Below are 22,194 nucleotides of genomic sequence, written 5' to 3'. Positions count from 1 at the left end.
AGTATCTGTATCTGGGAATGACAGTATCTGTATCTGCTGGGAATGACAGTATCTGTATCTGGGAATGACAGTATCTGTATCGGCTGGGATTGACAATAAAAGGTGCACATTGTTATATCAGCAGAACACTGTTATATCAGCAGAACACTGCTATATCACACTGTTATATCAACAGAACACTGTTATATCAACAGAACACTGTTATATCAGCTGAACACTGTTATATCAGCAGAACACTGTTATATCAGCAGAACACTGTTATATCAGCAGAACACTGCTATATCACACTGTTATATCAACAGAACACTGTTATATCAACAGAACACTGTTATATCAGCAGAACACTGTTATATCAGCAGAACACTGTTATATCAGCAGAACACTGTTATATCAGCAGAACACTGTTATATCAGCAGAACACTGTTATATCAGCAGAACACTGTTATATCAGCAGAACACTGCTTCTATGGTTTTATGTAAAGGGATGTTTATTCTACATGAACCTGTCACTACATGTGAAAGTTATCAAAGCACTTAGTTTAGAATATCTACATAAATTCCCCAATCTTCTCATATTACTCTGTGGGCTACTGACCTATTCAAAGCTTCCTCCGGTATCTCACCATACATTTGCCTGTCGTTATTGAGCTCAACCTGCTTGTTCTCTGTTGTGATTGAGTGGGAGAAACAGCTGAGGTCGAGGTTCTGACAGATGGGTATGTCTTGGTGATGGCAAGGAGACACACAAGAAACACCCCCATCAAACCACACCCCCATCAAACCACACCCCCATCAAACCACACCCCCCAAGCCAACTAACGTATGACTTCTGTCATGGCCGCCAGTATTTCTTGAGGAGGAAGCCAGAAAACAAGGCAGAATCAGCGGATGCAGTTCCCACTTAACCCTTAACCTCACCATAGTCCAGCTCTGAGGCAGGCCAGCGGCTACTGGTCCAGAAATATGGAGTCTGAGAGAGAGTGAGAGAGAGAGAGAGATGTTCAGAAAGAGGGAGATGTCTGCGTGAGGCCAAACCACACGACCAACAACATTGGACACTTTATGAAACCTAAAGCCTTCACTCTCTCATCCTGGAATATCCAAGGCCTGAGGTCATCTGCCTTTGGCCTAAAGAGCAGGAACCTGGAATTCATTAAAGAAATCAGAAATACAGACATTGTCATCCTACAAGAAACCTGGTATAGAGGAGACGGACCCACTGGTTACCCTCTAGGTTACAGAGAGTTGGTTGTCCCATCCACCACACTACCAGGTGGGTGGTATAGAGGAGACGGACCCACTGGTTACCCTCTAGGTTACAGAGAGCTGGTAGTCCCATCCACCAAACCACCAGGTTGAAACAGGGAAGGGACTCCGGGGATATGCTCATTTGGTATAGACCAGACCTAAGACCTAACTCACTCTATTAAATTAATCAAAACAGGAACATTTTACATCTAGCTAGAAATTCAAAAGGAAATGATCTTAATAGAGAAAAATGTCCTCCTGTGTGCTACCTATATCCCCCCACTAGAATCCCCTATATCCCCCCACTAGAATCCCCTATATCCCCCCACTAGAATCCCCTATATCCCCCCACTAGAATCCCCTATATCCCCCACTAGAATCCCCTATATCCCACCACTAGAATCCCCTATATCCCCCACTAGAATCCCCTATATCCCCCACTAGAATCCCTATATCCCCCACTAGAATCCCCTATATCCCACCACTAGAATCCCCTATATCCCCCCACTAGAATCCCCTATATCCCCCACTAGAATCCCCTATATCCCCCACTAGAATCCCCTATATCCCCCACTAGAATCCCCTATATCCCCCACTAGAATCCCTATATCCCACCACTAGAATCCCTATATCCCCCCACTAGAATCCCTATATCCCCCCACTAGAATCCCCTATATCCCCCACTAGAATCCCCTATATCCCCCACAGAATCCCCTATATCCCCCACTAGAATCCCTATATCCCCCACTAGAATCCCCTATATCCCACCACTAGAATCCCTATATCCCCACTGAATCCCCCCTATATCCCCACTAGAATCCCCTATATCCCCACCTAGAATCCCCTATATCCCCCCTAGAATCCCCTATATCCCACCACTAGAATCCCCTATATCCCACCACCATAGAATCCCCTATATCCCCCACTAGAATCCCCTATATCCCCACTAGAATCCCCTATATCCCCCCACTAGAATCCCCTATATCCCCCACTAGAATCCCTATATCCCCACCTGGCTAGAATCCCCTATATCCCCCACTAGAATCCCCTATATCCCCCCACTAGAATCCCCTATATCCCCCCACTAGAATCCCCTATATCCCCCACTAGAATCCCTATATCCCCACTAGAATCCCTATATCCCCCACTAGAACCACCCTATATCCCCCACTAGAATCCCCTATATCCCCCACTAGAATCCCTATATCCCCCCACTAGAATCCCCATATCCCCCACTAGAATCCCCTATATCCCCCCACTAGAATCCCCTTATCCCCCACTAGAATCCCCTATATCCCAAAACCAAAGAATCCCCTATATCCCCCAAGAGAATCCCTATATCCCCCCACTGGAATCCCTATATCCCAAAAAAAACAATAGAACCTAAATCCCAAACCCTAGAATTCCCTATATCCCCACTAGAATCCCTATATCCCACCACTAGAATCCCTATATCCCACCACTAGAATCCCCTATATCCCCCACAGAATCCCTATATCCCCACTAGAATCCCCTATATCCCCCCACTAGAATCCCCTATATCCCACCACTAGAATCCCTATATCCCCCACTAGAATCCCTATATCCCCACTAGAATCCCCTATATCCCCACTAGAATCCCTATATCCCCCACTAGAATCCCCCTATATCCCCCACTAGAATCCCTATATCCCCCACTAGAATCCCCTATATCCCCACTAGAATCCCCTATATCCCACCACTAGAATCCCCTATATCCCACCACTAGAATCCCCTATATCCCACCACTAGAATCCCCTATATCCCCACTAGAATCCCCTATATCCCCCACTAGAATCCCTATATCCCACCACTAGAATCCCCTATATCCCCCACTAGAATCCCCTATATCCCCCCACTAGAATCCCAATATCCCCCACTAGAATCCCTATATCCCACCACTAGAATCCCCTATATCCACCACTAGAATCCCTATATCCCACCACTAGAATCCCTATATCCCACCACTAGAATCCCTATATCCCCCACTAGAATCCCCTATATCCCCCCCACTAGAATCCCCTATATCCCACCACTAGAATCCCCTATATCCCCCCACTAGAATCCCTATATCCCCCCACTAGAATCCCCTAATCCCCCCCACTAGAATCCCTATATCCCCCACTAGAATCCCCTATATCCCCCCACTAGAATCCCCTATATCCCCCCACTAGAATCCCCTATATCCCCCCACTAGAATCCCCTATATCCCCCACTAGAATCCCTATATCCCCCACTAGAATCCCCTATATCCCCCACTAGAATCCCCTATATCCCCCACTAGAATCCCCTATATCCCCCCCCACTAGAATCCCCTATATCCCCCACTAGAATCCCCTATCCCCCACTAGAATCCCCTATATCCCCCAACTAGAATCCCTATATCCCCCCACTAGAATCCCCTATATCCCAGCACTAGAATCCCTAGATCCCCCCTGGAACTAGAATCCCTATATCCCCCACTAGAATCCCTATATCCCCCACTAGAATCCCCTATATCCCACCACTAGAATCCCCTATATCCCACCACTAGAATCCCTATATCCCCCCACTAGAATCCCTATATCCCCCACTAGAATCCCCTATATCCCCCACTAGAATCCCTATATCCCACCACTAGAATCCCAGCAGTACTAGAATCTTCTATATCCCCCCCACTAGAATCCCCTATATCCCCCACTAGAATCCCTATATCCCAGCACTAGAATCCCCTATATCCCCCACTAGAATCCCTATATCCCACCACTAGAATCCCCTATATCCACACTAGAATCCCCTATATCCCCCACTAGAATCCCCTATATCCCCCACTAGAATCCCCTATATCCCCCACTAGAATCCCTATATCCCCCACTAGAATCCCTATATCCCACCACTAGAATCCCTATATCCCCCACCTAGAATCCCTATATCCCCCACTAGATCCCCCCATATCCCCCACTAGAATCCCCCTGTCCCCCACTAGAATCCCCTATATCCCCCACTAGAATCCCCTATATCCCCCCCCACTAGAATCCCCTATATCCCCCACTAGAATCCCTATATCCCCCCCACTAGAATCCCCTATATCCCCCACTAGAATCCCTATATCCCCCACTAGAATCCCCTATATCCCCCACTAGAATCCCCATACTTTAATGAAGACAGCTTCTCCATCCTGGCTGGGGAAATCAATCATTTCCAGGCCCAGGGACGTGTACTAGTCTGTAGCAACCTAAATGCTAGAACCGGACAAGAACCTGACACCCTCAGCACACAGGGGGACAAACACCTGGCTGCAGGTGACAGCATTCCCTCCCCCATATGCCCCTGTACCACTATGACAACATAACCAAACACCTGGCTGCAGGTGACAGCATTCCCTCCCCCATATGCCCCTGTACCACTATGACAACATAACCAAACACCTGGCTGCAGGTGACAGCATTCCCTCCCCCATGTGCCCCTGTACCACTATGACAACATAACCAAACACCTGGCTGCAGGTGACAGCATTCCCTCCCCCATATGCCCCTCTGTACCACACAACTATGACAACATAACCAAACACCTGGCTGCAGGTGACAGCATTCCCTCCCCCATGTGCCCCTGTACCACACAACTATGACAACATCACCAACAAAAACAACTCCTGCAGCTCTGTTACACGCTGGGTATGTACATAGTCAATGATAGGCTTTGAGGGGCCTCCTATGGTAGGTAACCACCCCTATCAGATCACAGTCAGCCCACTGACACCCCTATCAGACCACAGTCAGCCCACTGACTCCCCTATCATATCACAGTCAGCCCACTGACACTTTGTCCTATCAGATCTCAGCAGTCTACTTGAACAGAGGAATACTCAATGATGAGGCATCAAAACCAAAGGAACTGAGTAATTTTAAGAAATGCTATAGATGGAAGGAATGTAGTGTGGAAACCTACCAAAAAACAATTAGGCAACAACAAATTCAAACCCTTTAGACAACTTCCTGGACAAAACGTTCCACTGTAATAGTGGTGGTGTAAACATGGCAGTAGAAAATCTTAACAGTATATTTGACCTCTCAGCTTCAAATCTAAAAATGTCAAACAGAAAACCGAAGAAAATAATCAACAATGACAAATGAAACTTATGCAAGAAAACAGAAAACCTGAGTCTATGCCTTCACTATGGTGAATCACTAAAACAATACAGAAATACACTACGGAAAACAAACAACAACACAAAGAATTATCTATCCAAAATGGAGATGTGTGGGTTAACCACTTCTCCAATCTTTTGTCTCTATAACGAACAACAACACAAAGAATTATCTATCCAAAATGGAGATGTGTGGGTTAACCACTTCTCCAATCTTTTGTCTCTATAACGAACAACAACACAAAGAATTATCTATCCAAAATGGAGATGTGTGGGTTAACCACTTCTCCAATCTTTTGTCTCTATAACGAACAACAACACAAAGAATTATCTATCCAAAATGGAGATGTGTGGAGAATACCTGACCACTGTGACTGAACCAAACTTAAGGAAAGCTTTGACTATGTACAGACTCAGTGAGCAAAGCCTGAGAGGAGGGGTAGAGAGGAGAGAGGAGAGGAGAGAGGGAGTAGAGAATGAGAGAGAGGGAGATGTCTGGAGAGAGGGGGAGTGTAGAGTGGAGAGAGGGGGGTGTAGAGAGGAGAGAGAGGGGGGATAGATGGAGGAGAGATGGAGAGGATAGACATGCCTGCATGTGTAGACGGGAGGGGGTCATAGATCTCAGGAGAGAGAGGGGGAGTAGAGATGTCTGTGTGTTTAGAGAGACATGCCTGCAGTGTAGATGAGATCTGGTGTAAACCTGCCAAGAGTAGAGGGGTCATCAGATCTCAGAGAGAGAGAGGGAGATGTCTGTGTGTGTTACCTGGAAGCGGTAAGGAGAGTCATCAGATCTCAGCAGTAGAGAGGATAGAGAGTTAGGGAGATGTCTGTGTGTGTTACCTGGAAGCGGTAAGGAGAGTCATCAGATCTCAGCAGTAGAGAGGATAGAGAGTTAGGGAGATGTCTGTGTGTGTTACCTGGAAGCGGTAAGGTAGAGGATCAGATCTCAGCAGTAGAGAGGATAGAGAGTTAGGGAGATGTCTGCGTGTGTTACCTGGAAGCGGTAAGGAGAGTCATCAGATCTCAGCAGTAGAGAGGATAGAGAGTTAGGGAGATGTCTGTGTGTGTTACCTGGAAGCGGTAAGAGAGTCATCAGATCTCAGCAGTAGAGAGGATAGAGAGTTAGGGAGATGTCTGCGTGTGTTACCTGGAAGCGGTAAGGAGAGTCATCAGATCTCAGCAGTAGAGAGGATAGAGAGTTAGGGAGATGTCTGTGTGTGTTACCTGGAAGTGTAAGAGAGTCATCAGATCTCAGCAGTAGAGAGGATAGAGAGTTAGGGAGATGTCTGCGTGTGTTACCTGGAAGCGGAAAGGAGAGTCATCAGATCTCAGCAGTAGAGAGGATAGAGAGTTAGGGAGATGTCTGCGTGTGTTACCTGGAAGCGGTAAGGAGAGTCATCAGATCTCAGCAGTAGAGAGGATAGAGAGTTAGGGAGATGTCTGCGTGTGTTACCTGGAAGCGGTAAGGAGAGTCATCAGATCTCAGCAGTAGAGAGGATAGAGACTTAGGGAGATGTCTGCGTGTGTTACCTGGAAGCGGTAAGGAGAGTCATCAGATCTCAGCAGTAGAGAGGATAGAGAGTTAGGGAGATGTCTGCGTGTGTTACCTGCAAGCGGTAAGGAGAGTCATCAGATCTCAGCAGTAGAGAGGATAGAGAGTTAGGGAGATGTCTGCGTGTGTTACCTGGAAGCGGTAAGGAGAGTCATCAGATCTCAGCAGTAGAGAGGATAGAGAGTTAGGGAGATGTCTGCGTGTGTTACCTGGAAGCGGTAAGGAGAGTCATCAGATCTCAGCAGTAGAGAGGATAGAGAGTTAGGAGATGTCTGCGTGTGTTACCTGGAAGCGGTAAGGAGAGTCATCAGATCTCAGCAGTAGAGAGGATAGAGAGTTAGGGAGATGTCTGCGTGTGTTACCTGGAGAGGATAATGCCAAGTGTAGATGGATCTCAGTAAGGATAAAGTCACCTCAGATCTCAGATCAGCCAGTAGAGAGGATAGAGAGTTAGGGAGATGTCTGCGTGTGTTACCTGGAAGCGGTAAGGAGAGCCATCAGATCATCAGATCTCAGCAGTAGAGAGGATAGAGAGTTAGGGAGATGTCTGCGTGTGTTACCTGGAAGCGGTAAGGAGAGTCATCAGATCTCAGCAGTAGAGAGGATAGAGAGTTAGGGAGATGTCTGTGTGTGTTACCTGGAAGCGGTAAGGAGAGTCATCAGATCTCAGCAGTAGAGAGGATAGAGAGTTAGGGAGATGTCTGCGTGTGTTACCTGGAAGCGGTAAGGAGAGTCATCAGATCTCAGCAGTAGAGAGGATAGAGAGTTAGGGAGATGTCTGCGTGTGTTACCTGGAAGCGGTAGGAGAGTCATCAGATCTCAGCAGTAGAGAGGATAGAGAGTTAGGGAGATGTCTGCGTGTGTTACCTGGAAGCGGTAAGGAGAGTCATCAGATCTCAGCAGTAGAGAGGATAGAGAGTTAGGGAGATGTCTGTGTGTGTTACCTGGAAGCGGTAAGGAGAGTCATCAGATCTCAGCAGTAGAGAGGATAGAGAGTTAGGGAGATGTCTGTGTGTGTTACCTGGAGATGCGGTAAGGAGAGTCATCAGATCTCAGCAGTAGAGAGGATAGAGAGTTAGGGAGATGTCTGTGTGTGTTACCTGGAAGCGGTAAGGAGAGTCATCAGATCTCAGCAGTAGAGAGATAGAGAGTTAGGAGATGTCTGCGTGTGTTACCTGGAAAATGCGGTAAGGAGAGTCATCAGATCTCAGCAGTAGTGAGCGACGGCTCCCTCAGAGGATAGATGTACCCATACTGCACCAGGAGTCCTCCCAGGTGGCGAGCCTCTACACACACACATTCCCAACACATTGCAGCTTTGAGACATGGTATAAAACTAGACACAGTGACAGGAGGAATACATCCCCAGTGAATAAGGAACAACAAGACTTACCTTCCTCTGTTATGTTGTATTTCTGAATCAGCCATTCAATGACATCATTACCTAAAGAGAAAGAGACATGTGCCCCGTTTATACCCGGTTCTAACATGCATCCTTTGTCCTGATCTGGTCAGCATGCTGATTGTGCCCCCGTTTATACCCGGTTCTAACATGCATCCTTTGTCCTGATCTGGTCAGCATGCTGATTGTGCCCCGTTTATACCTGGTTCTAACATGCATCCTTTGTCCTGATCTGGTCAGCATGCTGATTGTGCCCCGTTTATACCTGGTTCTAACATGCATCCTTTGTCCTGATCTGGTCAGCATGCTGATTGTGCCCACGTTGCCAGATAGGTGTAGACCATTAAAAGAGGCATTGTGATTGTGATCAGATCTTCCTGACCCCCTCCGGAGGTATTCAGGGACCCGTTGTGTCTGGATAAATGCCAAGTGTAGATGGATCTGGATAAATGCCAAGTGTAGATGGATAAATGCCAAGTGTAGATGGATCTGGATAAATGCCAAGTGTAGATGGATCTGGATAAATGCCAAGTGTAGATGGATCTGGATAAATGCCAAGTGTAGATGGATCTGGATAAATGCCAAGTGTAGACGGGTCTGGATAAATGCCAAGTGTAGATGGGTCTGGATAAATGCCAAGTGTAGATGGATAAATGCCAAGTGTAGACGGATCTGGATAAATGCCAAGTGTAGACGGGTCTGGATAAATGCCAAGTGTAGATGGATCTGGATAAATGCCAAGTGTAGACTGGTCTGGATAAATGCCAAGTGTAGACGGGTCTGGATAAATGCCAAGTGTAGACTGGTCTGGATAAATGCCAAGTGTAGACTGGTCTGGATAAATGCCAAGTGTAGACTGGTCTGGATAAATGCCAAGTGTAGATGGATAAATGCCAAGTGTAGATGGATCTGGATAAATGCCAAGTGTAGACGGGTCTGGATAAATGCCAAGTGTAGACTGGTCTGGATAAATGCCAAGTGTAGATGGATAAATGCCAAGTGTAGATGGATCTGGATAAATGCCAAGTGTAGACTGGTCTGGATAAATGCCAAGTGTAGACTGGTCTGGATAAATGCCAAGTGTAGATGGATAAATGCCAAGTGTAGATGGATCTGGATAAATGCCAAGTGTAGACGGGTCTGGATAAATGCCAAGTGTAGATGGGTCTGGATAAATGCAATGCCTCTTTCAAACCTTTGGGGTCACTGACAGGTGGCATTAATATACACGACCTTTCAAACCTTTGGGGTCACTGACAGGTGGCATTAATATACACGACCTTTCAAACCTTTGGGGTTACTGACAGGTGGCGTTAATATACAAACCTTGACCAGGTGGCGTTTCAAAACCTTTGGGGTCACTGACAGGTGGCGTTAATATACACGACCTTTCAAACCTTTGGGGTCACTGACAGGTGGCGTTAATATACACAACCTTTCAAACCTTTGGGGTCACTGACAGGTGGCGTTAATATACACGACCTTTCAAACCTTTGGGGTCACTGACAGGTGGCAATTAATATACACGACCTTTCAAACCTTTGGGGTCACTGACAGGTGGCGTTAATATACACAACCTTTCAAACCTTTGGGGTCACTGACAGGTGGCGTTAATATACACGACCTTTCAAACCTTTGGGGTCACTGACAGGTGGCGTTAATATACACGACCTTTCAAACCTTTGGGGTCACTGACAGGTGGCAATTAATATACACGACCTTTCAAACCTTTGGGGTCACTGACAGGTGGCGTTAATATACACGACCTTTCAAACCTTTGGGGTCACTGACAGGTGGCGTTAATATACACGACCTTTCAAACCTTTGGGGTCACTGACAGGTGGCGTTAATATACACGACCTTTCAAACCTTTGGGGTCACTGACAGGTGGCATTAATATACACGACCTTTCAAACCTTTGGGGTCACTGACAGGTGGCGTTAATATACACGACCTTTCAAACCTTTGGGGTCACTGACAGGTGGCGTTAATATACACGACCTTTCAAACCTTTGGGGTCACTGACAGGTGGCGTTAATATACACGACCTTTCAAACCTTTGGGGTCACTGACAGGTGGCGTTAATATACACGACCTTTCAAACCTTTGGGGTCACTGACAGGTGGCGTTAATATACACGACCTTTGGGGTCAAACCTTTTCATTTCCATTGTAGCTGTAGTAATAACTAACTCTTTCATATCTATTGTACTGTAGTAACTAACTAACTCTCTCATTTCCATTGTAGCTGGTAACTAACTAACTCTCCTTTCAAACTATTGTAGCTCACTGTAACTAACTTAATCTCGACCTTTCCATTGTAGCTGTAGTAACTAACTAACTCTTTCAAATCTATTGTAGCTGTAGTAACTAACTAACTCTCTCATTTCCATTGTAGCTGTTTCAGTAACTGAACTAATATCTCATTTCAAACATTGTAGCTGTAGTAACTAACCTAACTCTCTGACATTTCCATTGTAGCTGTAGTAACTAACTAACCTCTCAAACCTATTGTCAGCTGTAGTAACTAACTAACTGACTCTCATATCTATTGTAGCTGTAGTAACTAACTAAACTTTCACTCATTTCCATTGTAGCTGTAGTAACTAACTAACTCTCTCATATCTATTGTATAGTAACTAACTAACTCTCTCAAATCTATTGTCACTGACAGTAACTAACTAACTCTCTCATTTCAATTGTAGCTGTAGTAACTAACTAACTCTCTCATTTCCATTGTAGCTGTAGTAACTAACTAACTCTCTCATTTCCATTGTAGCTGTAGTAACTAACTAACCTCTCTCATATCTATTGTAGCTGTAGTAACTAACTAACTCTCTCAAACCTTTGTCACTGTAGTAACTAACTAACTCTCTCATTTCCATTGTAGCTGTAGTAACTAACTAACTCTCTCATATCTATTGTACTGTAGTAACTAACTAACTCTCTCATATCTATTGTAGCTGTAGTAACTAACTAACTCTCTCATATCTATTGTAGCTGTAGTAACTAACTAACTCTCTCATATCTATTGTAGCTGTAGTAACTAACTAACTCTCTCATATCTATTGTAGCTGTAGTAACTAACTAACTCTCTCATATCTATTGTAGCTGTAGTAACTAACTAACTCTCTCATTTCCATTGTAGCTGTAGTAACTAACTAACTCTCTCATTTCCATTGTAGCTGTAGTAACTAACTAACTCTCTCATTTCCATTGTAGCTGTAGTAACTAACTAACTCTCTCATTTCTATTGTAGCTGTAGTAACTAACTAACTCTCTCATTTCTATTGTAGCTGTAGTAACTAACTAACTCTCTCATATCCATTGTAGCTGTAGTAACTAACTAACTCTCTCATATCCATTGTAGCTGTAGTAACTAACTAACTCTCTCATTTCCATTGTAGCTGTAGTAACTAACTAACTCTCTCATTTCTATTGTAGCTGTAGTAACTAACTAACTCTCTCATTTCTATTGTAGCTGGAAACGGCATTTTTTTAAATAGAATATCTACATAGGCGTACAGAGGCCCGTTATCAGCAACCATCACTCCTGTGTTCCAATGGAATATCTACATAGGAGTACAGAGGCCCATTATCAGCAACCATCACTCCTGTGTTCCAATGGAATATCTACATAGGAGTACAGAGACCCGTTATCAGCAACCATCACTCCTGTGTTCCAATGGAATATCTACATAGGCGTACAGAGGCCCATTATCAGCAACCATCACTCCTGTGTTCCAATGGAATATCTACATAGGAGTACAGAGGCCCATTATCAGCAACCATCACTCCTGTGTTCCAATGGAATATCTACATAGGATTTCAGAGACCCATTATCAGCAACCATCACTCCTGTGTTCCAATGGAATATCTACATAGGCGTACAGAGGCCCATTATCAGCAACCATCACTCCTGTGTTCCAATGGAATATCTACATAGGCGTACAGAGGCCCGTTATCAGCAACCATCACTCCTGTGTTCCAATGGAATATCTACATAGGCGTACAGAGGCCCATTATCAGCAACCATCACTCCTGTGTTCCAATGGAATATCTACATAGGAGTACAGAGGCCCATTATCAGCAACCATCACTCCTGTGTTCCAATGGAATATCTACATAGGCGTACAGAGGCCCATTATCAGCAACCATCACTCCTGTGTTCCAATGGAATATCTACATAGGCGTACAGAGGCCCGTTATCAGCAACCATCACTCCTGTGTTCCAATGGAATATCTACATAGGAGTACAGAGGCCCATTATCAGCAACCATCACTCCTGTGTTCCAATGGCACGTTGTGTTAGCTAATCCAAGTCTATCATTTTGAAAAGGAAACCCTGTTGTTAGAACAGCTGAAAACTGTTGTTCTAATTAAAGAAGCAATAAAACTGTCTTTCTTTAGACTAGTTGAGTATCTGGAGCATCAAACAGACCCCACAAGCCCCAGGACCAATATTACCTCTAAGCTGCATGCCTGAGCAGGCTCGCAGCTCCCCAGGACCAATATTACCTCTAAGCTGCATGCTGAGCAGCTCGCAGCTCCCCAGGACCAATATTATCTCTAAACTGCATGCTGAGCAGCTCGCAGCTCCCCAGGACCAATATTACCTCTAAGCTGCATGCTGAGCAGGCTCGCAGCTCCCCAGGACCAATATTACCTCTAAGCTGCATGCTGAGCAGGCTCGCAGCTCCCCAGGACCAATATTACCTCTAAGCTGCATGCCTGAGCAGGCTCGCAGCTCCCCAGGACCAATATTACCTCTAAGCTGCATGCCTGAGCAGGCTCGCAGCTCCCCAGGACCAATATTACCTCTAAGCTGCATGCCTGAGCAGGCTCGCAGCTCCCCAGGACCAATATTACCTCTAAGCTGCATGCCTGAGCAGGCTCGCAGCTCCCCAGGACCAATATTACCTCTAAGCTGCATGCCTGAGCAGGCTCGCAGCTCCCCAGGACCAATATTACCTCTAAGCTGCATGCCTGAGCAGGCTCGCAGCTCCCCAGGACCAATATTACCTCTAAGCTGCATGCCTGAGCAGGCTCGCAGCTCCCCAGGACTGCCGTGCAAAAGAAATATCAGCACAGAGAAGCACGAGATTGAAATTCACTCAACTTTCTACTTTCCCCCTTAGTTAAAACTATCAATGTTTCCCTTTACTGTGGGAATTGTGATAGGTTCAACAATGCAACAATGTAATAGGTTTCAATGCAACATACTGAAACAAAACAAACTATGCATGAGATTTTGTTGAAGGCAGAACGCATCGGAGTAGGATTCTATTGCACTGACATGCACTACTCAGCATGAGTGGTCGTGAGTAGATGCACTGGACTGTGTTCACAGCATGAGCGGTCGTGAGTAGATGAACTGGACTGTGTATACAGCATGAGTGGTCGTGAGTAGATGCACTGGACTGTGTTTACAGCATGAGGAGTCGTGAGTAGATGAACTGGACTGTGTATACAGCATGAGTGAGTAGATGCACTGGACTGTGTATACAGCATGAGTGAGTAGATGAACTGGACTGTGTATACAGCATGACTGAGTAGATGCACTGGACTGTGTTCACAGCATGAGTGGTCGTGAGTAGATGAACTGGACTGTGTTTACAGCATGAGTGAGTAGATGAACTGGACTGTGTATACAGCATGAGTGGTCGTGAGTAGATGCACTGGACTGTGTTTACAGCATGAGCGGTCGTGAGTAGATTAACTGGACTGTGTTTACAGCATGAGTAGGTAGATGCACTGGACTGTGTTTACAGCATGAGTGGTCGTGAGTAGATGAACTGGACTGTGTTTACAACATGAGTGGTCGTGAGTAGATGAACTGGACTGTGTTTACAGCATGAGTGGTCGTGAGTAGAGGAACTGGACTGTGTTCACAGCATGAGCGGTCGTGAGTAGATGCACTGGACTGTGTTTACAGCATGAGTGGTCGTGAGTAGATGAACTGGACTGTGTTTACAGCATGAGTGAGTAGATGAACTGGACTGTGTTCACAGCATGAGTGGTCGTGAGTAGATGAACTGGACTGTGTTTACAGCATGAGTGGTCGTGAGTAGATGAACTGGACTGTGTTTACAGCATGAGCGGTCGTGAGTAGATGAACTGGACTGTGATTACAGCATGAGCGGTCGTGAGTAGATGAACTGGACTGTGTTCACAGCATGAGTGGTCGTGAGTAGATGCACTGGACTGTGTTCACAGCATGAGTGAGTAGATGCACTGGACTGTGTATACAGCATGAGTGGTCGTGAGTAGATGAACTGGACTGTGTATACAGCATGAGTGGTCGTGAGTAGATGCACTGGACTGTGTTTACAGCATGAGTGAGTAGATGCACTGGACTGTGTTCACAGCATGAGTGGTCGTGAGTAGATGAACTGGATTGTGTATACAGCATGAGCGGTCGTGAGTAGATGAACTGGACTGTGTATACAGCATGAGTGAGTAGATGCACTGGACTGTGTTCACAGCATGAGTGGTCGTGAGTAGATGCACTGGACTGTGTTCACAGCATGAGCGGTCGTGACTAGATGCACTGGACTGTGTATACAGCATGAGTGGTCGTGAGTAGATGCACTGGACTGTGTATACAGCATGAGCGGTCGTGAGTAGATGAACTGGACTGTGTTTACAGCATGAGTGGTCGTGAGTAGATGAACTGGACTGTGTTCACAGCATGAGTGAGTAGATGCACTGGACTGTGTTCACAGCATGAGTGGTCGTGAGTATATGAACTGGACTGTGTTCACAGCATGAGTGAGTAGATGCACTGGACTGTGTTCACAGCATGAGCGGTCGTGAGTAGATGAACTGGACTGTGTATACAGCATGAGCGGTCGTGAGTAGATGAACTGGACTGTGTTCACAGCATGAGTGGTCGTGAGTAGATGCACTGGACTGTGTATACAGCATGAGCGGTCGTGAGTAGATGAACTGGACTGTGTTTACAGCATGAGCAGTCGTGAGTAGATGAACTGGACTGTGTATACAGCATGAGTGGTCGTGAGTCGATGCACTGGACTGTGTTCACAGCATGAGCGGTCGTGAGTAGATGAACTGGACTGTGTATACAGCATGAGCGGTCGTGAGTAGATGAACTGGACTGTGTTCACAGCATGAGTGGTCGTGAGTAGATGCACTGGACTGTGTATACAGCATGAGCGGTCGTGAGTAGATGAACTGGACTGTGTTCACAGCATGAGTGGTCGTGAGTAGATGAACTGGACTGTGTTTACAGCATGAGTGGTCGTGACTAGATGCACTGGACTGTGTATACAGCATGAGCGGTCGTGAGTAGATGCACTGGACTGTGTTCACAGCATGAGTGGTCGTGAGTAGATGAACTGGATTGTGTATACAGCATGAGCGGTCGTGAGTAGATGAACTGGACTGTGTTCACAGCATGAGTGGTCGTGAGTAGATGCACTGGACTGTGTTCACAGCATGAGCGGTCGTGACTAGATGCACTGGACTGTGTATACAGCATGAGTGGTCGTGAGTAGATGCACTGGACTGTGTATACAGCATGGGCGGTCGTGAGTAGATGAACTGGACTGTGTTTACAGCATGAGTGGTCGTGAGTAGATGAACTGGACTGTGTTCACAGCATAAGTGAGTAGATGCACTGGACTGTGTTCAGATCATGAGTGGTCGTGAGTAGATGAACTGGACTGTGTTCACAGCATGAGTGAGTAGATGCACTGGACTGTGTTCACAGCATGAGCGGTCGTGAGTAGATGAACTGGACTGTGTATACAGCATGAGCGGTCGTGAGTAGATGAACTGGACTGTGTTCACAGCATGAGTGGTCGTGAGTAGATGCACTGGACTGTGTATACAGCATGAGCGGTCGTGAGTAGATGAACTGGACTGTGTTTACAGCATGAGCGGTCGTGAGTAGATGAACTGGACTGTGTATACAGCATGAGTGGTCGTGAGTCGATGCACTGGACTGTGTTCACAGCATGAGTGGTCGTGAGTAGATGAACTGGACTGTGTTCACAGCATGAGCGGTCGTGAGTAGATGAACTGGACTGTGTTTACAGCATGAGTGGTCGTGACTAGATGCACTGGACTGTGTATACAGCATGAGCGGTCGTGAGTAGATGCACTGGACTGTGTATACAGCATGAGCGGTCGTGAGTAGATGCACTTGTTTTGAGATCAAAGCGAGAGCTGCATGTAGCCACGTGTGTACATTGTTCATATCCTGAACTAGTTGGTGAGTTATTTATCAGCCCAGTTATAGATCATTAGTAGTCAGCAATGGGGGAGTGATTGCTTCCTACAGGAGCACAAAACATTTACATTTCTAGACCTCTTAGTGAGTCAGGTGAAGAGCTTGTTTATGTCTTAAAGGGGCAGTGTTGTATTTTGTGACATGCTTCAATAAGCTAAGTAGCCAATAGGCAGAGGGTAGTATAATGTGTCTGATTCTCCGTAATAATGGTATGAGAATAATAATGCATTTTTAATTTGTAAAGTGGTTTCTTGCTTCTAAAAACATTTTCAGTCCTCTCCTTGTCTGAAGGACAAGTGGATAAACAGGTATAATGGAGATGAGGACCTAGAGGTCATGGTGGGTGGAATAACAGTGATGAGGTCCTAGAGGTCATGGTGGGTGGTATAACAGTGATGAGGACCTAGAGGTCATGGTGGGGTGGTATAACAGTGATGAGGACCTAGAGGTCATGGTGGGGTGGTATAACAGTGATGAGGACCTAGAGGTCATGGTGGGGTGGTATAACAGTGATGAGGACCTAGAGGTCATTGTGTCTGGTATAACAGTGATGAGGTCCTAGAGGTCATGGTGGGTGGTATAACGGTGATGAGGACCTAGAGGTCATGGTGGGGTGGTATAACAGTGATGAGGACCTAGAGGTCATGGTGGGTGGTATAACAGTGATGAGGACCTAGAGGTCATGGTGGGTGGTATAACAGTGATGAGGACCTAGAGGTCATGGTGGGTGGTATAACAGTGATGAGGACCTAGAGGTCATGGTGGGTGGTATAACAGTGATGAGGACCTAGAGGTCATGGTGGGGTGGTATAACAGTGATGAGGACCTAGAGGTCATGGTGGGTGGTATAACGGTGATGAGGACCTAGAGGTCATGGTGGGGTGGTATAACGGTGATGAGGTCCTAGAGGTCATGGTGGGGTGGTATAACAGTGATGAGGACCTAGAGGTCATGGTGGGGTGGTATAACAGTGATGAGGACCTAGAGGTCATGGTGGGGTGGTATAACAGTGATGAGGACCTAGAGGTCATGGTGGGTGGTATAACAGTGATGAGGACCTAGAGGTCATGGTGTTGCAACCTTGGTAACCTACCGGTCATGGTATGTGGTATAACGGTGATGAGGTCCTAGAGGTCATGGTGGGGTGGTATAACAGTGATGAGGTCCTAGAGGTCATGGTGGGGTGGTATAACAGTGATGAGGACCTAGAGGTCATGGCATGTGGTATAACGGTGATGAGGTCCTAGAGGTCATGGTGTTGCAACCTTGGTAACCTACCGGTCATGGCATGTGGTATAACGGTGATGAGGTTCTAGAGGTCATGGTGGGGTGGTATAACGGTGATGAGGTCCTAGAGGTCATGGTGTTGCAACCTTGGTAACCTACCGGTCATGGCATGTGGTATAACGGTGATGAGGTCCTAGAGGTCATGGTGGGGTGGTATAACAGTGATGAGGTCCTAGAGGTTATGGTATTGCAACCTTGGTAACCTACCGGTCATGGCGTGTGGTATAACGGTGATGAGGAGTCTCTGGTTTCTCATCTTCATCCCCATGTCAGGATCTTGCATTGCTACGATCACTCTCTCCATCTACACACACACACACACACACACACACACACACACACACACACACACACACACACACACACACACACATAGGGGTTAGGGAGACACACACACCTCGTGACCTCTATTATTCCATTATTAGTCTGTTAGTTTAGAGACTACAGTTTAGTGAAGTTACGGATTAGGGAGTAGGGTGTAGGGGATAGGGAGTAGGGGATAGGGAGTAGGGTTTAGGGATAGGGATTAGGGGTTAGGGTTTAGGGGTTAGGGAGTGGGGGTTATGGAGTAGGGGTTAGGGTTTAGGGATTGGATTTAGGGGATAGGGTTAGGGAGTAGGGGTTAGGGTTATTGAGTAGGGGTTAGGGTGTAGGGAGTAGGGTTAGTAGGAGTTAGGGTTTACACCCCTGTCCCGAAGCTAGCACCACTTAGCCGCGAGCCAGGCGCATCTCCTAGTTAGCAAACGAAATTACTACAACTACAATACCTCTTCCGCCAATACCTCTACAATACCTCTACAATACCTCTTCAATACCTCTTCAATAACTCTACAATACCTCTTCAATACTTCTTCAATACCTCTTCAATACCTCTACAATACCTCTTCAATACCTCTACAATACCTCTACAATACCTCTTCAATACCTCTACAATACCTCTTCAATACCTCTACAATACCTCTACAATACCTCTACAATACCTCTTCAATACCTCTACAATACCTCTTCAATACCTCTTCAATACCTCTACAATACCTCTACAATACCTCTACAATACCTCTACAATACCTCTTCAATACCTCTTCAATACCTCTACAATACCTCTTCAATACCTCTACAATACCTCTTCAATACCTCTACAATACCTCTACAATACCTCTACAATACCTCTTCAATACCTCTTCAATACCTCTACAATACCTCTACAATACCTCTACAATACCTCTTCAATACCTCTTCAATACCTCTTCAATACCTCTACAATACCCTTTGTCGACACCGTACCACCACGACTGGTCCGCCGACGTAACTCCATCCGCTGTGCCCTCAACCGGCCGTCGGAGCAGACGCTTCTACTAGCCCCGGCCTGCTACCTTTAAACGGCGTGTCTCCCGGTTGCTAGCGTAGTAACGACTACCCCGGCTTCCCTGTTTCATCTATTGCTGTTCACCGGATGTTCACTTGGCTACATAGCTGATGCCTGATGGACTGTTCATTCATCCCGGTACTCCATTTAGTTTATTTCGTTTATTTTCTTAGTTTATCTGTCGGCCACTTTGTTTACCTTTGTTTATCTGTCGGCCTCAGCCACGAACTCAGGCCCTGTGTGTAGTTAACCGACACTCTCTGCCCATTCATCACCATTTTACCTGTTGTTGTTGTCTTAGATGATTAGCTGTTGTTGTCTTAGCTAGCTCTCCCAATCTACACATGTGAAGCATCGCTTTATGTCTCTCTCAAATGTCAATATGCCATAGCTACTGTTGTTTAGGATAGTTGTCATTGTTTTAGTTCACTGTTCACAGCCCCTAGTCCCACTCAACATGCCTCGGATACCTCTTTTGTCCCACCTCCCACACATGCGGTGACCTCACCCAGCATAACTAGTGCGTCCAAAGATGCAACCTCTCTTTTATCATCACTCAATGCCTAGGTTTACCTCCACTGTACCCGCACCCCACCATACCCCTGTCTGCACATTATGCCCTGAATCTATTCTACCACGCCCAGAAATCTGCTCCTTTTATTCTCTGTCCCCAACGCACTAGACGACCAGTTTTGATAGCCTTTAGCCGTACCCTCATCCTGCTCCTCCTCTGTTCCTCGGGTGATGTGAGGGTTAATCCCGGCCCTGTGTGTCCCCAGGCACTCTCATTTGTTGACTTCTGTAACTGAAAAAGCGTTGGTTTCTTGCATGTTAACATCAGAAGCCTCCTCCCTAAGTTTGTTTTACCCACTGCTTTAGCACACTCCGCCAACCCTCATGTTCTTGCAGTGTTCGAATCCTGGCTTAGGAAGGCCACCAAAGAGTTCTGAGATTTCCATCCCCAACTACAACATTTTCCGTCAAGATAGAACTGCCAAAGGAGGGGGAGTTGCAATCTACTACAGAGATAGCCTACAAGGTTCTGTCATACTTTCCAGGTCTATGCCCAGACAGTTCTAGCTTCTAATTTAAAAAATGAATCTCTCCAGAAATAAGTCTGTCACTGTTGACACCTGTAATAGACCCCCCTCAGCTCCCAGCTGTGCCCTGGACACCATATGTGAATTGATTGCACCCCATCTATCTTCAGAGTTTGTTCTGTTAGGTGACCTAAACTGGGATATGCTTAACGCCCCGGCAGTCCTAAAATCTAAGATAGATGCCCTCAATCTCACAGAAATTATCAACGAACCCACCAGGTACAACTCTAAATCCTTAAACATGGGCACCCACATAGATATTATCCTGACCAACTAGCCCTCCAAATACACATCTGCTGTTTTCAATCAGGATTTCAGATAAATAAGCATGCCCCATTCAAAAAATGTAGAACTAAGAACAGATATAGCCAGACCTGACTGCCCTTGACCAACACAAAAACATCCTGTGGCGGACTGCAATAGCATCGAATAGTCCCTGAGATGTGTAACTTTTCAGGGAAGTCAGGAACCAATACACGCAGTCAGTCAGGAACGCAAAGGCAAGACATTTCTGATAGAAATTTGCATCCTGTAGCTCTAACTCCAAAAAGTTTTGGGACACTGTAAAGTCCATGGAGAATAAGAGCACCTCCTCCCAGCTGCCCACTGCACTGAGGCTAGGAAACACTGTCACCACCGATATATCCACCATAATCGAGCATTTCAATAAACATTTCTCTACGGTTGCCCATGCTTTCCTCCTGGCTACCCAAACCCCGGCCAACAGCTCCGCACCCCCCCGCAGCTACTTGCCCAAGCTTCCCCAGCTTCTCCTTCACTCAAATACAACCACTATCATCTGAGATCTCAAAAGATTGGAAAGCTGCCACGGTTATCCCTCTCTTAAGACACTCTAGACCCAAACTATTATAGATCTATATCCATCCTGCCCTGCCTCTAGACCCAAACTGTTACAGACCTATATCCATCCTGCCCTGCCTCTAGACCCAAACTGTTACAGACCTATATCCATCCTACTCTGCCTCTAGACCCAAACTATTATAGACCTATATCCATCCTGCCTTTCTAAAGTCTTAGGGACAAGGTTTAGGGGTTAGGGAGTGGGGGTTAGGGTTTAGGGAGTAGGGGTTAGGGTTTAGGGAGTAGGGGTTAGGGGCAGGGTTTAGGGGATGGGGTTAGGGTTAGGGTTAGGGTTTAGGGTGTAGGGGTTAGGGGCAGTGTTCAGGGTTAGTAGTAAGGTTTAGGGGTTATGGTGTAGGAGTAGGGTTTAGTGTAGTTACGGTACCTTTCTGAGGCAATACATCTGCTCCCTCTGAGCTCCTCCTTTTGTCAGCGTGTTGATGGTCATCTTCTCTCTCTCCGTCTCTCTCCCTCTTCCTCTATCTCTCTATCCCCTCTCTATATATCTCTCTTTCTCTCTTTAGCTCTCTCTCTCTCTCTTTATATATCTCTGTCTCTCTCCGTCTCTCTCTCTCCGTCTCTCTATATATATCTCTCTCTATCCCTCACTCTCTATATCTCTTTTTCTCTCTTTAGCTCTCTCCTTCTCTATCTCTCTTTCAGTAGAAGTGCTGTCTAGATGTCTCTGTCTCTTTTCAGAAATCGGAGGTAGCAGGCAGCAGCAGGACAGTAAAGTGCAGAAATGAACCGAGCTGCACAAGAGCATCCAGCACCCTCCCTCCCTCTCTTTCTCCATCCACCTTTTATCTCTCTCACTCCATCCCCTCCCCTCCCCCCCCTTCTCTCTCTCTCTCTCTCTCTCTCTCTCCATCCCCTCCCCTCCTCCCCTCTCTCTCTCTCTCTCTCTTTCTCTCACTCCATCCCCTCCCCCTTCTATCTCTCTCTTTCCATCCACCCTCTCACTCTCTCATCCCCTCCCCC

At 46.2% G+C, this 22,194-nt stretch overlaps 1 long non-coding RNA gene across 1 annotated transcript; it reads right to left on the bottom strand.

Annotated features, from left to right (window-relative positions):
• Positions 1-8,134: 8,134 nt before the first annotated feature.
• Positions 8,135-21,989, bottom strand: LOC135561534 (uncharacterized). The gene is made up of 4 exons (XR_010459547.1): positions 21,599-21,989; positions 18,094-18,190; positions 8,338-8,388; positions 8,135-8,230 (listed from the first exon to the last, which is right to left on the bottom strand). It is a non-coding gene; the product is annotated as an uncharacterized LOC135561534 (long non-coding RNA).
• Positions 21,990-22,194: the final 205 nt, after the last annotated feature.

Source organism: Oncorhynchus nerka, linkage group LG18 (genome assembly GCF_034236695.1).
Source record: "Oncorhynchus nerka isolate Pitt River linkage group LG18, Oner_Uvic_2.0, whole genome shotgun sequence".
Lineage (NCBI taxonomy): Eukaryota > Metazoa > Chordata > Actinopteri > Salmoniformes > Salmonidae > Oncorhynchus > Oncorhynchus nerka.
The sequence above is the reverse complement of the archived record's forward strand: the minus strand, read 5'-3'. Positions and strand labels throughout refer to the sequence as shown.